The 19,560-nt window shown below is 39.5% G+C and overlaps 1 protein-coding gene and 1 long non-coding RNA gene across 19 annotated transcripts in view; one reads left to right on the top strand and one right to left on the bottom strand.

Annotated features, from left to right (window-relative positions):
* The window catches only part of ZNF606 (zinc finger protein 606), a 66,681-nt gene that overhangs the window by 2,131 nt on the left and 44,990 nt on the right, over positions 1-19,560 (top strand). The gene's annotated exons all lie outside the window — the stretch shown is intronic.
* On the bottom strand, positions 62-19,539 carry LOC309617312. Its single transcript, XR_014237935.1, has 2 exons — positions 12,509-19,539; positions 62-12,152 (listed from the first exon to the last, which is right to left on the bottom strand). It is a non-coding gene; the product is annotated as an uncharacterized lncRNA (long non-coding RNA).

Genomic DNA, 19,560 nt, shown 5'->3' with positions numbered 1-19,560 from the left:
ACCTCACAAATTCCTTTTGCTCACAAATTCCTTTTGTTACCTCTTTCCACTTTTTAAAAAAAATTCTATTTATTTATTTATTTATTTATTTATGGCTGTGTTGGGTCTTTGTTGCTGGGTGTGGGCTTTCTCTAGTTGCAGTGGGCGGGGGCTACTCTTCGTTGCGGTGCGCAGGCTTCTCACTGTGGTGGCTTCTCTTGTTGTGGAGCACAGGCTCTAAGGCATGCGGGCTTCAGTAGTTGTGGCACTTGGGGGCTCAGTAGTTGTGGCTCGCGGGCTCTAGAGCACTGTGTCAGTAGTTGTGGTGTATGGGCTCAGTAGCTGTGGTGCACGGGCTTAGTTGCTCCGCAGCATGTGGGATCTTCCCGGACCAGGGCTCGAACCCATGTCCCCTGTGTTGGCAGGCGGATTCTTAACCACTGTGCCACGAGGGAAGCCCACCTCTTTCCATTTAACAAAGGCAACCACTGTTCAGATTTTTTCCACCATAGAACTTTTGCCTCTTCTAGAACTTCATATAAAGAGAATCATACGTTATTTCTTTTGTGTAAGGCTTACCCTAAGATTTTTGAGATTCATCCATGACATTGTATGCATTGTTAGGTTGTTTCTTTTTACTGTTGAGTAATATTCCATTTTTTTAATGAACCACAATTTATTTATCCATTATCTTGTTGATGAATATTTGAGTTGTCTCTCGTTTTGGGCTTTTATGAGTAATGCTACTATGAACATTTTTGTACAGTGCTTTTAGTAGAACCATGTTTTTAATTTCTCTTGGGAAAATATCTAGGGGTGGAATTGCTGGGTCATAATTAACAAGGTCTGATTTTATCAATTTTTTCTTTTATGGTTAGGTTTTCTGTGTGAGTTTTTTTTTTTTTTTTTAAATGTCCTAAGAAAGTTTTGCCAAAACTCCAAACATATTCTCCTGTTTTCTGGTAGTTTTATAGTTTTTGCTTTTATATCAAGACTTAATATCCACCTTGAATTAATTTTTATGTAAGTGTGAGGTAGTAGACAAGGCATTTATTTTTCTTATGGTTGTCCAGTTGTTTCAGCACCGTTTAATAAAAAAATTTTCCTTCATAGTATTGTTGAAAATCTATTGAATGTATATGTGTGGATCTATTTTGTTGCTCTCTTCTCTTCCATTGATCTATTTTGCTCGCCCTGTGCCAACATGATATGTCCTTTTTTTATATTCATATTTTGACCCACGTCTCAGTAGATCTATTTTATTTTTTATTTATGTACCACCTTAACCTCTGATTAGAATGGAAAGTATGGATAGAGCTAGTATTAGGTTTAGATTGATTGATGGTGAGATTTGATATAGGATTGATAGGGGTGAAGGTTTTTGTCATGTTAGTAGAATTAGGCCTGCTGTTAAAGGGATGCCTTGTGTTACTTCGGGCACTCAAAAGTGAAAAGGGGATAGTCCTAGTTTTATAGCTATGAAATAGAGTGAATTAGCTTTTTCATAGCCATGAAAAAGAATGAATTAGTCTTGTTTTAATGAGACTTTCAGGAAACAATAACGATAAAATATCATCTTGAAAATGAACACACTCTTATCAGTATCGACTGGTAAATTAATTGTGTTATCCCAAAAGGCCAACAAATCCTAGCTAGTATGAACAGGATATTAAATTCATTAATGATTCATACAACTGTTTCGAGCATACAAATAATCTCTGGTTTTATACCCACTACATTTCCGAATTCTGTAAACTGTGAGGCCTTCAATGTGTTTAATGTGGCAGAAAATCATAATAAATGTTTCATTATTTTATTTTGTTCAGTCCTTTTCCCATTAAGCATGCAAACACTGTCGTAACCATCTTGGGTTTCACTTCCACGAGGTCATCAGGTAAGTAAGTCATATATCCGGGCACTGATCTTATCGGTGTTATCATTGTTGATGCTGTTGGGTTGAATAGTTTTGCGATGGTTCATTGGCCGGAGTGTAATAGGTTAATGATGACTGCTATTATAAGTAGTAGGGATGCGGTGGCCTGTGTTAGAAAATATTTAGTGGAGCCTTCTATGGCTCGTGGATTAAAGTTTTTTATTGTAATAGGGATGATGGCTATTATATTTATTTTGAATCCAATTCAGGCTAGTAGCCAGTGAGAGCTGGTAATTACTATTATAGGTCCTAAAATGACAGTTGTCAGGATAATGGTAAAGATAATGGGATTATTAGTACGGGGAGGATATAAACCAACATTTTCGGGGTATGGGCCCGATAGCTTGTTTAGCTGACCTTACTGTAGAATGTAGTGTAATATGGTAGCACGGAGAACTTTGAATTCTTAAGGGTAGGTTCAATTCCTATGATTCTAGAAATAAGAGGGTTTGAACCTCTGTTATTTACTCTATCAAAGTAACTCTTTTGTCAGACATATTTCTTATGTTTGTAGAGGGATGCTTGCTGTTATGACGCTCAGTGATACATGTCATATGCATAGGGCTAGTGTTAGAGGTAGGAAGCTTTTTCAGAGTAAGTGTATTAGTTGGTCATACCGAAATTGAGGGTAGGATGCTCGAATCCTTAGGAAAGATATTGTTAGTAGTAGTGTTTTAATGATGAAGTTAATTGTATATAGTTCTGGGGTGTAGGGGTTGTGGAATGCTCCTAGAAATAGAATTGTTGTGAATATATTTATTGTAATGATGTTGGCGTATTCTGCTAGGAAGAACATGGCGAAGGGGCCTGCTGCGTACTCTACATCAAAGCCAGACACGAGTTCGGATTCTCCTTCTGTTAAATCAAAAGGGGCTCGGTTGGTTTCTGCTAAGGTAGAAATAAATCATATTATGGCTAGTGGTCATGATGGGAAGATTAGTCATAGTTGTTCTTGTGTTGTGGTTAGGGTTGATAGGGTGAAGAATCCATTTATTAAGAGTACTGATAAGAGGATTGATTGCTAGTGTTACTTCGTATGAGATTGTTTGTGCTACTGCTCGTAGGGCTCCAATTAATGCGTATTTTGAGTTGGAGGCCCAGCCAGATCATAGAATAGAGTATACGGCTAGACTTGATATTGCTAGTATGAATAATACTCCTAGGTTTATGTTGATGAGGGGGTATGGCATGGGTAGGGAGATTCATATTTGAGGGCTAGGGTTAGGGTTAAGATGGGTGCGATGATAAATATGGAGGTGGAGGTTGTAGCTGGTCGTAGGTATTCCTTAGTGAATAGTTTGATTGCATTGGCAATGGGTTGGAGTAGGCCGTGAGTTCCTACAATGTTTGGTCATTTTCGGAGTTGTATATAGCCTAGGATTTTATGTTCTACTAATGTCAGGAATGCGACGGCTAGGAGAATAGGAATGATGAGCATTAAAATGTTAATTATAAACATTTTGTTAGAGAAAGGATTTGAACCTCTGGGCATAAAGGTTTAAATTTTACGCAATTACCAGGCTCTGCCACCCTAACAAAACCCTGGTCTTGGGTGGTTAGTTTGTGCTTGCTTATTAAGTTGAGATTAGATCATTAATTGTTTTGAAGGCACTTTTTAAAGTGGACCTTATTTCTCTTGTCTTTTCATACTGGGAGAAATGCGTAATAGATAGAAACCGACCTGGATTATTCCGGTCTGAACTCAGATCACGTAGGACTTTAATCGTTGAACAAACGAACTCTTAATAGCGGTTACACCATTGGGATGTCCTGATCCAATATCGAGGTCGTAAACCCTATTGTCGATATGAACTCTAGAATAGGATTGTGCTGTTACCCCTAGAGTAACTTGTTCCGTTGATCAATTTTTTGGATCAATAAGTGATATTATGCTTTGGCTAGTGGGTCTAGACTTTAATCACTCAGAGGATTTTTTGTGCTCCGAGGTCACCCCAACTGAAATTGTCAACCCATGTGAAATTTTGTTATTCCTTGGCGGTTTGAGATTATGGTTTTTTGGGTTGATTAATTGAAGCTCCATAGGGTCTTCTTGTCTTATTTTGTTATCCCCGCCTCTTCACCGGGAGGTCAATTTCACTGACTAAAAGTAAGAGACAGTAAAACCCTCGTGTGGCCATTCATACAAGTCCTTATTTAGAGAACAAATGATTATGCTACCTTTGCACAGTCAGGATACCGAGGCCATTTAATGGTTGTCACTGAGCAGGCGGTGCCTCTAATACTGGTGATGCTAGAGGTGTTGTCTTTGGTAAACAGGCGGGGTTTGTATTTGCCGAGTTCCTTTTACTTTTTTTAATCTTTCCTTGAGTGCACGCCTGTGTTGGGTTAACAGTGTATTTAATAAATAGATTAGTGTTGGATTGTATTTATTTACTGTTAATTATCAGTATATTAGTAGTTGCTGATGTAAACTTGTGCAAGGAGAAATATTTCTTGTTACTCATGTTAACAGTATTATTGCTTCTATTATCTTATAGATTAGTCCAGTAATAAGACTAGAAGTTGATTTACTTAATATTGGAATTGGGATGTGTTTTGTTGTTGAGCTTGAATGCTTTATTATTTGATGGCCGCTTCTAGGCCAACTATGGTGTTGTTTGTTTTTACTCTCTAGTTAAGGTTGTATCCATTTCTAAAAAGCTGTACCTTTTTAGACTAACGTTTAAATATACGTGGATGCTTATTATGGTTTTTAGTATTATTTAACGTTGAACTGAAATTCTTTTCCTGGACAACCAGCTATCACCAGGCTTGTTAGGCTTGTCACCTCTACTTATAAATCTTCTCACTATTTTGCCACATAGATGAGTTTGTTCTAGTAACTGTTCATAAGTAGCTCGTCTGGTTTCGGGTAGTTTAGCTTAAGTTCTCTTTGTTAAGTTGTTGCTAGTTAAGTCATTATGCAAAAGGTACAAGGGGTAAGCTTTGCTTTTTATTACTTTTAATATTTCATCATTCCCTTACAGTACTTTTTCTATAGCGCCATCAGTGTCTAAGTTTCTATCTCCTACAATTTAGCTGTCTGGTGATTGTTTTATTTGACTAGCTTGTGTTAGTATGGTGGGAAAGGTGTGGGCTAGGTTTAGTTCAAGTCATACATAGCTTATGAAATCTTCTAGGTGTAAACTAGGTGCTTTATTTAAGCTATGCCTTGTTTTATCCCAGCACACTTTCCAGTATGCTTACCTTGTTACGACTTCTCTCGTATAATTGTTTAGCATGTGTTAATGAATTGTGGCTTTGTCATGGCACTTGAGGAGGGTGACGGGCGGTGTGTGCGTGCTTCATGGCCTTATTCAATTAAGCGTTCTATTCTTAATTTACTACTAAATCCTCCTTTAGTTTTTAGGTTTCATAAAAACTTTCGTGTGGATAAAGGGTGTTCCTTGTGTAGAAAATGTAGCCTATTTCTTCCCACCCCATAGGTCACACCTTGACCTAACGTTTTTAGGTGTTATAATTGTGCTTACCTTTGCTCCTTTTTAGGGTTTGCTGAAGTTGGCGGCATATAGACTGGAGTAGCCAGGGCTGCTGAGGTTTGTCGGGTTCATCGGTTATAGAGCAGGCTCCTCTAGAGGGCTGTGAAGCACCGCCAAGGCCTTGGAGTTTTAGGCTGTTGCTAGTAGTACTCTGGCAAATAGTCTAGTTCTTATGATTATTTGGGTTTAAGGCTGAGCATAGTGGGGTATCTAATCCCAGTTTGGGTCTTAGCTATCATGTGATCAGAATATGTTAAAGTCACTTTCGTAGTTTATTTTTATTTTAATTATGGCTTTTTACAGCTTAATTAAGGTTTAACTTTATCTTGTATGGTTCTTTAACACGCTTTACGCCATAGTTCTATTAATTTGGGTCAATCGTATGACCGCGGTGGCTGGCACGATATTTACCAAACCTGATTAATATGGCTTAGTCAAACTTTCGTTTATGGCTTACTTTTTATCACTGCTGTCTCCCGTGGGAGTGTGGTTAAGCAAGGTGTTGTGAGCTACTGGTGTAGCATGCTTGATACCTGCTCCTTTTAGTCTTAGTGATTTAGAGGGCATTCTCACTGGAGTGCGGATACTTGCATGTGTAATTCTATTAAAAACTAATATAAAGGCTGGGACCAAACCGTTATGTTTATGGGGCTAGTGAGCCCATCTAGACATTTTCAGTGTCTTGCTTTAGGAAACGTTTAAGCTACATTAACTTGTTGCACATAGGTGGTGTTTGTATGGTTGTATTATGTGGCTTATGTCAGATTTAGTACTAAATTTTTGATAAAATGGCTGGCGAATCTAGGGGGATGTCTGTCTATATGGGTGGTGAATATCTAAGTAGCTCATTGGTATGATAGGGAGGGGGTTGAGGTTGATTTATTGTGATGGATAAATATTTTAATCCGGGGCGGGGAATAGTAAAGTGCTATGTCCTGTGACCATTAACTGATTGTACAACGCAGGTTGCTCTTGCCAATTAATAAATACATCCAGGTCCAGCTACAATTTGCTTGACTGTGTTAAGACCTTTTAAGGTCATAGCTGAGTCTAAGCACTTTCCCCCCCCCCAAAATAAAAAATACCAAATGTATGAAATCGCAGTTATATGTGCGCATGGGCTGATTAGTCATTAACCCATTGAGATGTCTTATTTAAGGGGAAAGAGTGGGCGATTTTAGGTGAGATGGCCCTGAAGTAAGAACCAGGTGTCTGATAAAGTTCAGTAGAAACCCCCACAAGTTATGGGCCCGGAGCGAGAAGAGGGACACCTGCCGAGCGGGTTGATGGTTTCACGCGGCCTGGTGATTAAGCTCGTGGTCTAATGGACGGGATTCCAAGCATGTTGATTTAAACTGATTTAACTTGATGTACTATGTACGATCAATAATATATATGTATTATGTAATATCAATGATTACATTACATACTAATATTCCCCATATTAGTTGTGTTTGGTTATACAACGGCTATAGCCACTGAACAATATTCTGGGGTTTGGGTTTCTAATAAGGTTGTATTGGGGGCGTTTCTTTTAGGGTCAATAGTAGAGTTTTTAATGGTGTTTTGTATTTTGAAGGATGAGGATGTGGAAATTGCGTTTAAGTTTAATGGGTTGGGGGATTAGTTTATTTATGATACTGGTGACTCTGGGTTTTTTAGTGAGAGGCTATGGGGATTGCGGCATTATATAGTTATGGTACTAGGTTGGTGATTGTTACTGGTTGGTCATTATTTATTGGTGTTGTGGTTATTATGGAGATTACTAGGGGTAATTAAATGAGAGTATACTAAGGGTGATGATGATGAGAAATGATAGAAAGTATAGTTTAATAAGGTCTTTTTGGTTTGAGATTAGTGTGGAGGATTTTAGTTGGATGAAGGCTGTAGTCTTTGGTAAGATAGTTTCTAGTCAGATTAAGTCTAGGAGGGAGGTTGCTAATTTTTGGCTCATTAATAGGTTTAGATGGGGAGGTAGGCCGTGTATGATGGTAGGGAAATATCCTAGGAGAGTAGAGAATTTAAAGGAGTTTGAGGGTAAGTATATTTTGAGTTTTGTGTGTTAAGGTTGGTTTCGAATGCTAGTACAAAACCCGAGCTGTTACTATGAGGGCAGTTAGTTTTAAGTACAAAGGTATGGTTATTAGGGGGATGGTTGTTGGGGGAATGTTGTTGGAGATGATGAATCCGGCAAAGATACTTCCGATTAGTAGGTGTTTGATAGAATTAACTAGGAGGGGATTGTTTTCATTGATAGGAGCTGAGGAAGAGAAGTGGGTTGTCCCAGTAGTGTGAAGAAGATGATGCGAGTGCTATAGATGGCTGTGAGGGAGGTAGCGGTTAGAGTTATTAATAGGGCTCAGGCATTGGTATAAGACGTGGTGGTGGTTTCGATGATTAGGTCTTTAGAGTAAAAACCAGTGAGAAAAGGCATTCCTGTCAGTGCCAGACACCCAGTGATAAGGGCTGTTGCAATGAAGGGCAAGGTTTTGAATAGGCCTCCTATTTTTCGGATGTCTTGCTCGTTGTTTAGGCTGTGGATAATGGATCCAGAGCACATGAATAGTATGGCTTTAAAGAAAGCATGTGTGCAAATATGTAAGAATGCTCGATGGGGTTGGTTGATACCGATTGTTACCATCATCAGACCTAATTGGCTTGAGGTAGAGAAAGCGATAATTTTTTTTTAATGTCGTTTTGGATGAGAGCGCATATAGCTGTGAATAGGGTGGTAAGAGCTCCTAGGCATAATGTTATTGTTTGAATGAGTTTGTTGTTTTCTGTTAAAGGGTAAAATCGGATAAGTAGGAAAATTCCTGCTATGACCATTGTGCTTGAGTGGAGTAAGGCTGATACTGGGGTAGGACCATCTACTGCTGAAGGGAGTCGGGGTAAGTCCAAATTGGGCTGATTTTCCGGCTGCGTCTAGCACGAGTCCTGTGAGGGGGAGGTTTAGAGAGTTTAGGTCGAGTATAAAAATTTGTTGTAGGTCTCATGCATTTGAGTTGGACAGAAATCACGCTATTGATATAATGAATCCGATATCTCTGATGTGGTTATGTAAGATTGCTTGGAAAGCAGCTGTGTTTGCGTCTGTTCTTCCATATCATCACCCGATGAGTAGGAAAGATATGATTCCTACCCCCTTTCACCCAATAAAAAGTTGGAGGAGGTTGTTGGCTGTAACAAGAATTAGTATAGTAATGAGAAAGAGGAGTAGGTATTTGAAGAACTGGTTGATATAAGGATCTGAATGTATGTATCATATTGAGAACTCTATGATGGATCGTGTGATAGACAATGCCACTGGTACGAACATAATTGAGAAATAATCTATTTTGAAGCTGAGTGTCAATTTAAGGGTTTGGACAGTGATTCAGTGTCAGTTTGAAATGATTATTTCTTGGCCTCTATGAAGGAATATTATTGTTGGGATTAGACTGGTAACGAAAGCACATGAGATGGTACTTTTTACATATGGGTATTTATCACTTTTGTAGGAGTTTGTACTAGTTATCATGATTGGAATAATTAGTACTAGTAATGTGATTAGGGCAAAAGAAGAGAACAGGTTTATTACTTTTATTTGGAGTTGCACCAGTTTTTTGGTTCCTAAGACCAATGGATAACTACCATCCTTTAAAAGTTTGAAAAAGCCATACTATTAGGCATGGGGGCATGAATTAGCAGTTTTTGCAGTACTTTCTCGGTAAATAAGAAGTTTTAGTCTTCTGTTGCTAGATTCACAATCTAGTGGTTTTTTTAAACTATATTTACAGTATAGGGGGCCCAAGATGATTTTAGGATTTAGTGACAGGAGTAGAAGTGGCAGGATATGGAGAGCTATAAGGGCGTTTTCTTGTGTGAAGGAGGGTGTAATATTACTGATGTGGTGCGTACATTTGCCGCGTTGTGTTGTGATTAGTATATACATAGAGTATAGGGATGTAGTTACAATATTGGTTCCTATTAGGATAATAGTGAGGTTTGATCATGAGAAAGTTGATATAACTACGAACAGTTCTCCAAGTAGATTAATAGTAGGGGGTAGGGCCAGGTTTGTCAGGCTTGCTAGTAATCATCAAGTGGCTATTAGTGGGAGGAGAATTTGTAGGCCTCGGCCTAGGATTATAGTTCGGCTATGGATTCGTTCGTAATTTGAGTTTGCTAGGCAAAATAATATAGACAATGTGAGGCCGTGGGTGATTATTAGGGCAGTAGCCCCTATGTAGCTTCAAGGGGTTTGAATGAGGATAGCTGCAATAACAAGTGCCATGTGGCTGACTGAGGAGTAGGCAATGAGTGATTTTAGGTCTGTTTGACATAGACAAATAGAACTGGTTATGATTATTCCCCATAAGGAAAGCATAAGGAAAGGGTATACTATGAACTCTGTTAGGGGGTTGAGTATTGATGTGATTCGTAACATGCCATAACCCCTGAGTTTTAGTAGTATGGCTGCAAGGACCATAGAGCCTGCGATAGGAGCTTCTACGTGTGATTTGGGTAGTCAAATGTGGAGGCCGTAGAGGGGTATTTTTACTATAAAGGCTATCATGCAGGCCAATCATATAAAGACGTTGGATCAGGAGTTGAATAGTGGTTGAGCTCAATATTGAAGTACTAGGAAATTTAGAGAGCCTATGATGTTTTGTATATATGTTAGTGCCACTAGTAACGGGAGTGACCCAACTAGTGTGTAGAATAAAAAATAGAGTCCTGCATTAAGTTGCTCTGTTTGGTTACCTCAACAGGTAATGATAATGAGGGTAGGAACTAGTGTGGCTTCAAATATAATGTAAAATAGTTCTGTGGCGGTGAATGTTATGATTAGGAATGTTTGTAACATGATTAGTATTGTGATGTATAGCTTTTTTCAGATTAGTGGCTCTTTGAGTAGGTAAGATTGGCTGGCTATTAGTATTAGGGGAAGGAGTCATATTGTTAGGATTAGTAATGGTGGGGAGAGGGAGTCAGAGAAGAATGTTAATGAGAAGTTGAGGCTATTGTCATTGAATTGGTTAAGAAGAAGTAGGCTTGTGAGACTAATTAGTAGGCTGTGGGTTGTGGAGTTAATTCAGATTATACTACTTTTTGATAGCCAAGTTAGGGGTATTAGTATGATTGTGAGGATGATAAATTTTAGCATTGGAGAAGATTGAGGTTTTGTATGTAATCGGTTCCATATGTGTTTGATACTATTACTAATAAGGCTAATCCGAGGGCTGCTTTGCAGGCCGCGAATACCAGTAAGATGATTGGTATTATGCTGGCTAAGGTGAAATGTGAGTTTAAGGTTGTCAGGGCTGCTAGGATGAATAGTGACAATATCATGCTCTCTAGGCATAGTAGTGAGGATATTAGGTGGGACCGATATATTAGTGACCCTATGAGGGATATAGTGAAAGCTATGATAATATTTATATGTACTAAGGACACTGGGTAATTATGAGTTTAACCATAATCTAATGAGTCAAAATCACTTGTTTTATTTTAAACTAAATACCATATTCAGCTCATTCCAATCCCCTTTGAGTTCATTCGTAGGCCAGGCTAACTGCTAATAATGAGATTAAAAGTAGGGCTATGGTGGGGGCTTCCCTGGTGGCGCAGTGGTTGAGAATCTGCCTGCCAATGCAGGGGACACGGGTTCGAGCCCTGGTCTGGGAAGATCCCACATACCGCGGAGCAGCTGGGCCCGTGAGCCACAATTACTGAGCCTGCGCGTCTGGAGCCTGTGCTCCGCAGCAAGAGAGGCCGCGATAGTGAGAGGCCCGCGCACCGCGATGAAGAGTGGCCCCTGCTTGCCACAACTAGAGAAAGCCCTCGCACAGAAACGAAGACCCAACACAGCCATAAATAAATAAATAAATAAATAAAAATTGAAAAAAGGAAAAAACTTTAAAAAAAAAAAAAAAGTAGGGCTATGGTAAGTATTGTTTTTAGGTTGTCTAGGTCGAAAAGGAGGAAGGTGATCGCTACTAGGAAAGTTTTTATGGAAAAGGGTAGGCGGGCGGATCCTATAGGGTCAAATCTGCATTCGTAGGGGCTTGTTTTTTTCTGCGTGTTTAGTTGAGGAAGTCAGAAGGCGATAAGTACGAGTAATGAGGCTAGTATTGTGTTTGTTAATAGGCTCAGTATTAAGTTTATTGCTCTTTTTCGGGGTACACCTAAACTATCTGATTGGAAGTCAGTTGTACTAATTAATGCTAAAAGGACTATGAGCCTCATCAGTAGATAGATACATAAAGAGTCATACAACATCTACAAAACGTCAGTATCAAGCAGCAGCTTCGAAGCCGAAGTGGTGGTTGGATATGAAGTGGAATTTTAATTGGCGTAGGAAACAAACAATAAGGAAAGTAGACCCAATAATTACATGTGGTCCGTGGAATCCTGTGGCTATGAAGAAAGTTGATCCATAGAGTCCATCTGAGATCGTAAATGGGGCTTCGTAATACTCTGATGCTTGTAGGAGTATAAAATAAACACCGAGGGCGATTGTAATAAGAAGGGCTTGAAGTATGTGCTTACGATTTCCTTCTATATGGCGGTGATGGGCTCAGGTAATGGATACGCCAGAGGTCAATAGCACAGAAGTGTTGAGGAGTGGTACTTCTAGGGGGTTTAAGGGGTGAATGCCTTAGGGATGGCCAGCACCCGCCTAATTCAGGGGTAGGGGCGAGGCTTGAGTGGTAGAAGGCTCAAAAAAAGCTGGTAAAAAATAGGACTTCTGGGGGCTTCCCTGGTGGCGCAGTGGTTGAGAATCTGCCTGCCAATGCAGGGGACACGGGTTCGAGCCCTGGTCTGGGAAGATCCCACATGCCGCAGAGCAACTGGGCCCGTGAGCCACAATTACTGAGCCTGCGCGTCTGGAGCCTGTGCTCCGCAACAAGAGAGGCCGTGATAATGAGAGGCCCGTGCACCGCGATGAAGAGTGGCCCCCACTTGCCACAACTAGAGAAAGCCCTCGCACAGAAACGAAGACCCAACACAGCCATAAATAAATAAATAAATAAATAAAACCCAAAAAAGTTAAAAAAAAAAAAGTATCTCTGAATGCCTTTTAAAAAAAAAAAAATAGGACTTCTGATACGATAAATAAGATTATTCCGTCTCAGAGTCCCTTTTGGATGGTTGGTGTGTGGTGGCCTTGGAAAGTGCTTTCTTGAATGACGTCTCGTCATCATTGATATATTGTTAGCATATTAGTTAGTAGGCCCAGTATTAGTAGAACTATTGAGTTGAAGTGGAATCATATGAGAAGTGCTGAAAGAGCTCCTGTGAGGGATCAAGGACTAGGATTTACTATGTGATATGTGTGGGTTTGGTGGGTCCCTATGTGTTGCCATGCAGGTATAAGCTTACTAAGAGGGTGAATACATAGGCTTGAATTATAGCAACAGCGAATTCGAGGATGGGGAGTAGGGCGAGAATGATAAATGTAGTGAGAGCCGTGAATGTGCTGGTGCTTATTAGCACTAGGGTTGTCTCTTCGATTAGATGTGTTAGTAAGTGGCCTGCTGTAATATTGGCTGTTAGTCGTACAGCCAGTGCTACTGGTTGGATGAATAGGCTGATAGTTTTGATAATTTCTAGCATAAGGATAAGGAGGGTGGGTGTGACTTGTGGTAAGAAGTGGGCTAGGGATGCTTTTGTTTTATTACGGAAACCTGTAATGATGGCACCGGAAACCTGTAATGATGGCACCGGCTCATAGAGGGATGGCCATTCCCACATTCATTGAGAGCTGTGTGGTGGGGGTAAATGAGTGGGGTAATAGTCTGAGGAGATTGGTTGAGCCAGTAACTAGAACGAGTGATATTAGTATTAGTGATCAGGTTTGTCCTTTATGATTATGGATACCTATTATTTGTTTTGATGTGAGTTGAATTAGTCATTGAAGGGAAATTATGCAATTATTAATTAGTCCTTTTGATGTTGGAAATAAAATACTTGGGAATATAATGATGAGAACGACTACAGGGAGGCCTATTATTGGGGTTATGAAAGGGGCAAATAGATTTTCGTTCATACTGTTTCTCAAGGGGCAGGTTGTTTTTGCACTTTAGTGAGTGCTGATTTTGGCTTGGGGTAGTAGATGTGTTTTGAGATTTTTAGTTGAAATATAATAAATAATGTTAGAAATATAGATGAAATAGTAGTAAATCTTGTTGATATATCTAGTTGTGTCATGCTATCAAGGAGAACTTTAGCTCTCAGTCTTTAATTTAAAAGGTTAACGCTAATCTACCTTCTTAATGAGTTTATAGCATAGACGTGGATCATTTTTCAAAGTATTTTAGGGGCACTAGCTCAAGGACAGTTGCATGAAGCTATGGTTTGACCCACAGATCTCTGAACACTGTCCGTAATACAAGCCTGGTCGTGTTGATATTAGGGTTGTTTGGTTTAAGTGCCCTGGGATTGCGTCTGTCTTTAGGCCTAAGGAGGGTACGGCCCATGAGTGTAATACATCTTCGGAGGAGATTAGTATTTGGACTGTTATCTCTATAGGTAAAACTACTCGGTTATCTACTTCTAGCAGTCGTAACTCTCCTGGTTTTAGGTCTGGTGTTGGGTTTATATAGGAATCAAAATTTAGGTCTTCGTAGTCAGTATATTCATAGCTTCAGTATCATTGGTGGCCTATAGTTTTTACAGTAAGAGATGGATTGTTGATTTCATCTATTATATAAAGGATTCGTAATGATGGCAGGGCAATTAAGATTAAGATAATAGCTGGTAGGATAGTCCAGATAGCTTCTACTTCTTGTGCATCTATTGTGCTAGTATGTGTTAGCTTAGTTGTAAGTATTAGTGTAATAATATAGAAAACTAAGGAGCTAATTAGGAAAACAGTTGTCAGTGTGTGGTCTTGAAAATGTAGCAATTCTTCTATCATGGGTGATTTTACGTCTTGAAAACCTAGTTGGAAGGGATATGCCGTAGAGTATACAAGATTTTCACTTGTGACTTAACTTCGACAAAGTTATGTAAAATTTTACTAATACCTTGTTCATGAAGAAAGACATAGCGGCTATGATGTTGGCTTGAAACAATAAAAGAAGGTTCAATTCCTTCCTTTCTTGGCTACTTTAGATTAACATAGGTTGGCTATTCAAATGTATGGTATGGTGGAGGACATCCATTTAACCACTCTAAATTTGTAGTAGTAAGTTCTACTGTTAATACTTCTCCTTTGGATGTGAATACTTCTCAGATAATGAAGACTATCAGTATGACCGCTGTTAATGAGATGAATGAACCTATTGATGAAATAGTATTTCATGTTGTATAGGCGTCTGGATAGTCGGAGTATCGTCGAGGCATGCCAGATAAGCCTAGAAAATGTTGTGGGAAGAAGGTTATGTTGACACCCACGAATATGATCACGAAGTGAATTTTTGCTCATGTTGAGTGGATATCCTGAGAGTAGTGGAAATCAGTGTACAAATCCTCCTATGATAGCAAAAACAGCTCCCATTGAGAGCACATAGTGAAAGTGTGTGACTACATAGTAGGTATCATGAAAGACAATGTCTAATGATGAATTAGCTAGGACAGTACCTGTTAGTCTGCCGACTGTGAAAAGGAAGATGAAACCTAAGGCTCACCTCATGGCCGGGGACCATTTAATATTGTCTCCATGGAGTGTTGCCAATCAGCTAAATACTTTTACCCCTGTAGGAATAGCAATAATTATAGTGGCTGATGTAGAGTATGCTGGCGTATCAACGTCTGTACCTACTGTGAATATTTGATGGGCCCATATGATAAACCCTAAGAACCCGATTGATATTATAGCACATACCATACTCATATACCCGAAAGGCTCTTTTTTACCTGAGTAGTAGGTTACAATGTGTGAGGTCATTCCAAATCCAGGTGGGATTAAAATGTGTACTTCAGGGTGTCCAAAGAATCAAAATAGATGTTGATATAAGGTTGGGTCTCCTCCTCCTGCAGGATCGAAGAAAGTTGTCTTCAGGTTTCGATCAGTTAATAGCATGGTGATTCTGGCTGCTAGGACAGGTAAGGATAGTAGAAGCAATACTGCTGTGATTAGTACTGATCATACGAATAGTGGTGTTTGGTACTGGGTTATAGCGGGTGGTTTTATGTTGATGATAGTAGTGATAAAATTAATAGCCCCAAGAATTGAGACTACACCAGCTAAATGTAGAGAAAAAATAGTAAGGTCAACTGAAGCTCCTGCGTGTGCTAAGTTTCCAGCTAAGGGTGGATATACAATTCAACCTGTACCCGCACCGGCTTCAACTATTGATGATGCTAGTAATAATAGGAAAGAAGGAGGGAGTAATCAGAAACTCATATTGTTTATACGGGGAAAAGCCATATTGGGCGCCCCAATTATTAGGGGTACTAGCCAGTTTCCAAACCCGCCAATTATAATGGGTATAACTATAAAGAAAATTATTACAAATGCGTGGGCCGTTACTACCACGTTGTAAATTTGGTTATCTCCGAGCAGTGTTCTGGGTTGGCCTAGTTCAGCGCGAATTAATAAGCTTAGGCCAGTGCCTACCATTCCGGCTCAAGCGTCAAATAGTAAGTATAAAGTACCAATGTCTTTGTGGTTGGTTGAGAATAATCAGCAATTTATGAACATAGGTAAAATGGCCGAGCAGGCATTAGACTGTAAATCTAAAGACAGAGGTTAAGTCCTCTTTTTGCTGAGTCCCGTGGTGAATTGATCATTTTGAATTGCAAATTCAAGGAAGCAGCTTCAACCCTGCCTGGACTTCTCCCACCTTTTTTTTCTCGAGGCTGGAGAAGTAGATTGAAGCCAGTTGATTAGGGTATTTAGCTGTTAACTAAAAGTTCGTGGGAGATGAATCCCTCCCATCTAGTGAGGATTTAGCTTAATTAAAGTGTTTGATTTGCATTCAATTGATGTAAGATATAGTCTTACAATCCTTATTAGGCAGGAATTAAGTAAATTGTACTTGCTTAAGGCTTTGAAGGCTCTTGGTCTGGTTTAACCTAAATTCCTATTCTAGGATTGACAGTATTGGTGTGAGAGGTAGAAGTATTGTGGATACTGCTATTATGGTTGGTAAAAGGATTATTTGTTTTGTAGAGTTGAATTGTCATTTTATCTTCATGTTGTTTGTAGAGGGGAATAAGATCAGTGCTGTGGAGTACGTGAGTTGTATGTAGAAGTACAGGTTGAGCGGTGCTGTGGTAGCTATGAGTGTGGGTAGGATAATAGTATTGTTTTTTGTTATTTCTTGAATAATCATTCATTTAGGCATGAATCCTGATAGTGGTAGGAGTCCTCCTATTGAGAGTAGGAGGGTGGTACATCAAAATGCTTATATTAAAAAAAAAAAAAGCTTATATTTTATATAAAGTTCTCCAAAGATAGTCCAGGTAAGCACGTACAAAGCGAGCAGCAAGTCACTATGACCCCTACAGAGTTGGGAAAGAATGCTGTTCTTTTTTTTTTCTTTGCTGCGCTGCGCGGCATGTGAGACCCTAGTTCCCCAGCCAGAGATCGAACCTGTGCCTCCTGCATTTGAAGTGTGGAGTCTTAACCACTGGACCGCCAGGGAAGTCCCAAGAATGCTGTTCTTTTAAGAAGTTACGTTGCTAGAGTCAGAAGAAAGGGAAAAAAATTGATCTTAACCGTCGAGCAGGCACTCCCATCTTTGAGGAGCTCTGGTTAATGTGTAATGCAGATTCACGCTGCACATTAGGGAGGGAGGGAGAAGGCCCAAACAAACACAGAGAATTTTATGTTTAATTTTTTCTTGTCCTGCCTTAAAATATAAATTTTATTTCATCACTGTGAACTTGCTAAAATCATTTACATGTTCTAGAAATGTGTTAGTTTCCTTGGATTTCTTACACAATCATGTCATATACAAAAAAAAAAAAAAAATTGCTTTACTTCTTCCTTTCCAGCCTTTATGTTTTCCTTATTTAATGTTAACTATACTGACTAGGATCTCTGGTACTTAACAGTGAGACATGCTGTCCTTTAGAGTACAGTCCAGGGGCTTCCCTGGTGGCGCAGTGGTTGAGAATCTGCCTGCCAATGCAGGGGACACGGGTTCGAGCCCTGGTCTGGGAAGATCCCACATGCCGCAGAGCAACTGGGCCCGTGAGCCACAATTACTGAGCCTGCGCATCTGGAGCCTGTGCTCCGCAACAAGAGAGGCCGCGATAGTGAGAGGCCCGCGCACCGCGATGAAGAGTGGCCCCTGCTTGCCACAACTAGAGAAAGCCCTCGCACAGAAACTAAGACCCAACACAGCCATAAATAAGTAAAAATTTAAAAAAAAAATTAAAAAAAGAGTACAGTCCGGTAAAGTTTTAGAACTGTGTATTTATGTAACCCATACTCTAATCCACACATAGAATATTTTCATCTCCCCATATATTTCCTTTATGTCCCTCTCCAGTTAGTACCCCCAGAGGTGACAACCATTGTTATATGATATCTGTTACTTTAGATTATCCAGTACAATCTTGAATAAAAGTGAGAATGGACATACTTGCCTTGCTCATGATACCAAGAAATAGCATTCAGTATTTCACCATTAAATGTGATCTGATGCCCTTTATCTGATTGAGGGCAGTCTGATTGAGGGCACTCTATTCCTAGTTTGCTGAGTTTTTATCATGAATGGGCATTATATTTTATCAAATACTCTACATGCATGTATTGTCATGATTGTATTCTTTTTACCTTTGTTTTGTTGGTTTCCCCACTTGACTATTTTGTTCCTTTTTCTTGGTTTAATTTGCTTTCCTTTTCCCTGGCTTTTTGAGGTAGAAGCTTAGGTCATTAATTTTTTTTTTTAAGATTTATTTATTATTTATTTATCTATTTTATATATTTTTGGCTGCATCGGGTCTTAGTTGAGGCACATGGGATCTTTGTTGAGGCATGCGGGATCTTTCCTTGTGGCCCGGGCTCTTCGTTGTGGTACTCGGGCTTCTCTCTAGTTGTGGCGTGAGGGTTTTCTCTTCTCTAGTTGTGGCACACATGTTCCAGGGCTCTGTAGTTGGCGGCATGTGGGCTCTAGTTGAGGCGTGTGAGTTCAGTAGTTGTGGCATGTGGGCTTAGCAGCCTTGTGGCATGTGGGATCTTAGTTCCCTGAACAGGGATCGAACCCGTGTCCCCTGTATTGCAAGGCAGATTCTTTACCACTGGACCAGGAAGTCCCTGGGTCATTAATTTTAATCCTTCCTTTCTGATGCTTGCATTTATAGCTACACATTTTCCTTTAAGTCTATTTTAACTGCATCCTGCACATTTTCATATGTTATATTTTCATTGGCGGTCAGTTCTTTGAATATATGAAACTGATTTCTTCTTTGATCTGGAAAATACACTGTTTAATTTCTAAATATGAGGAGATTTTTATTATTGATGGCCAGATTAATTCCATTGTGGTCAAATAACATATTCTGTATGTATCCAGTCCTTTTAAATTTATTGAGAAATGTCTGTATGAGACAGCGTATGATCTATTTTAGTGAATGTGTATTCTTTTTTTTTTTTTTTTTGTCTGTGCGAGGGCCTTCTCCAGTTGTGGCAAGCAGGGGCCACTCTTCATCGCGATGCGCGGGCCTCTCACTATCACGGCCTCTCTTGTTGCGGAGCACAGGCTCCAGACGCGCAGCCTCAGTAGTTGTGGCTCACGGGCCCAGTTGCTCTGCGGCATGTGGGATCTTCCCAGACCAGGGCTCGAACCCGTGTCCCCTGCATTGGCAGGCAGATTCTCAACCACTGCACCACCAGGGAAGCCCGTGAATGTGTATTCTGCTCTTGTTAGGCACAGTGCTTGATAAATGTCAATTAAGTTGAGTTGCTTAGTTGTGTTGCACACTTTATTCTCATGGATTTTCTTGTTTGCTTGTTCCATCAGCTACTGACAGAAGAGTGTTAAAATCTCCAACCATTACTGGATTTCTTTATATTTTTTTAATCAATTCTTTTTTCTTTTTCTAGTTTTATTGAGATATAATTGACATGTAAAATTGTATTACATTAAGCTGTACAACATTATGATTTGATCTATGTATATATTTTGAAATATTTACCACAATAAGTTTAGTTAAAATCTATCACTACATAGCTATAATTTTTTATTTCTTTTTTTTTTTTTGCCA

The sequence above is a fragment of the Balaenoptera borealis genome, assembly GCF_965194805.1.
Source record: "Balaenoptera borealis genome assembly, chromosome: 19".
Lineage (NCBI taxonomy): Eukaryota > Metazoa > Chordata > Mammalia > Artiodactyla > Balaenopteridae > Balaenoptera > Balaenoptera borealis.
This window is presented reverse-complemented; position numbering and strand designations above follow the sequence as displayed.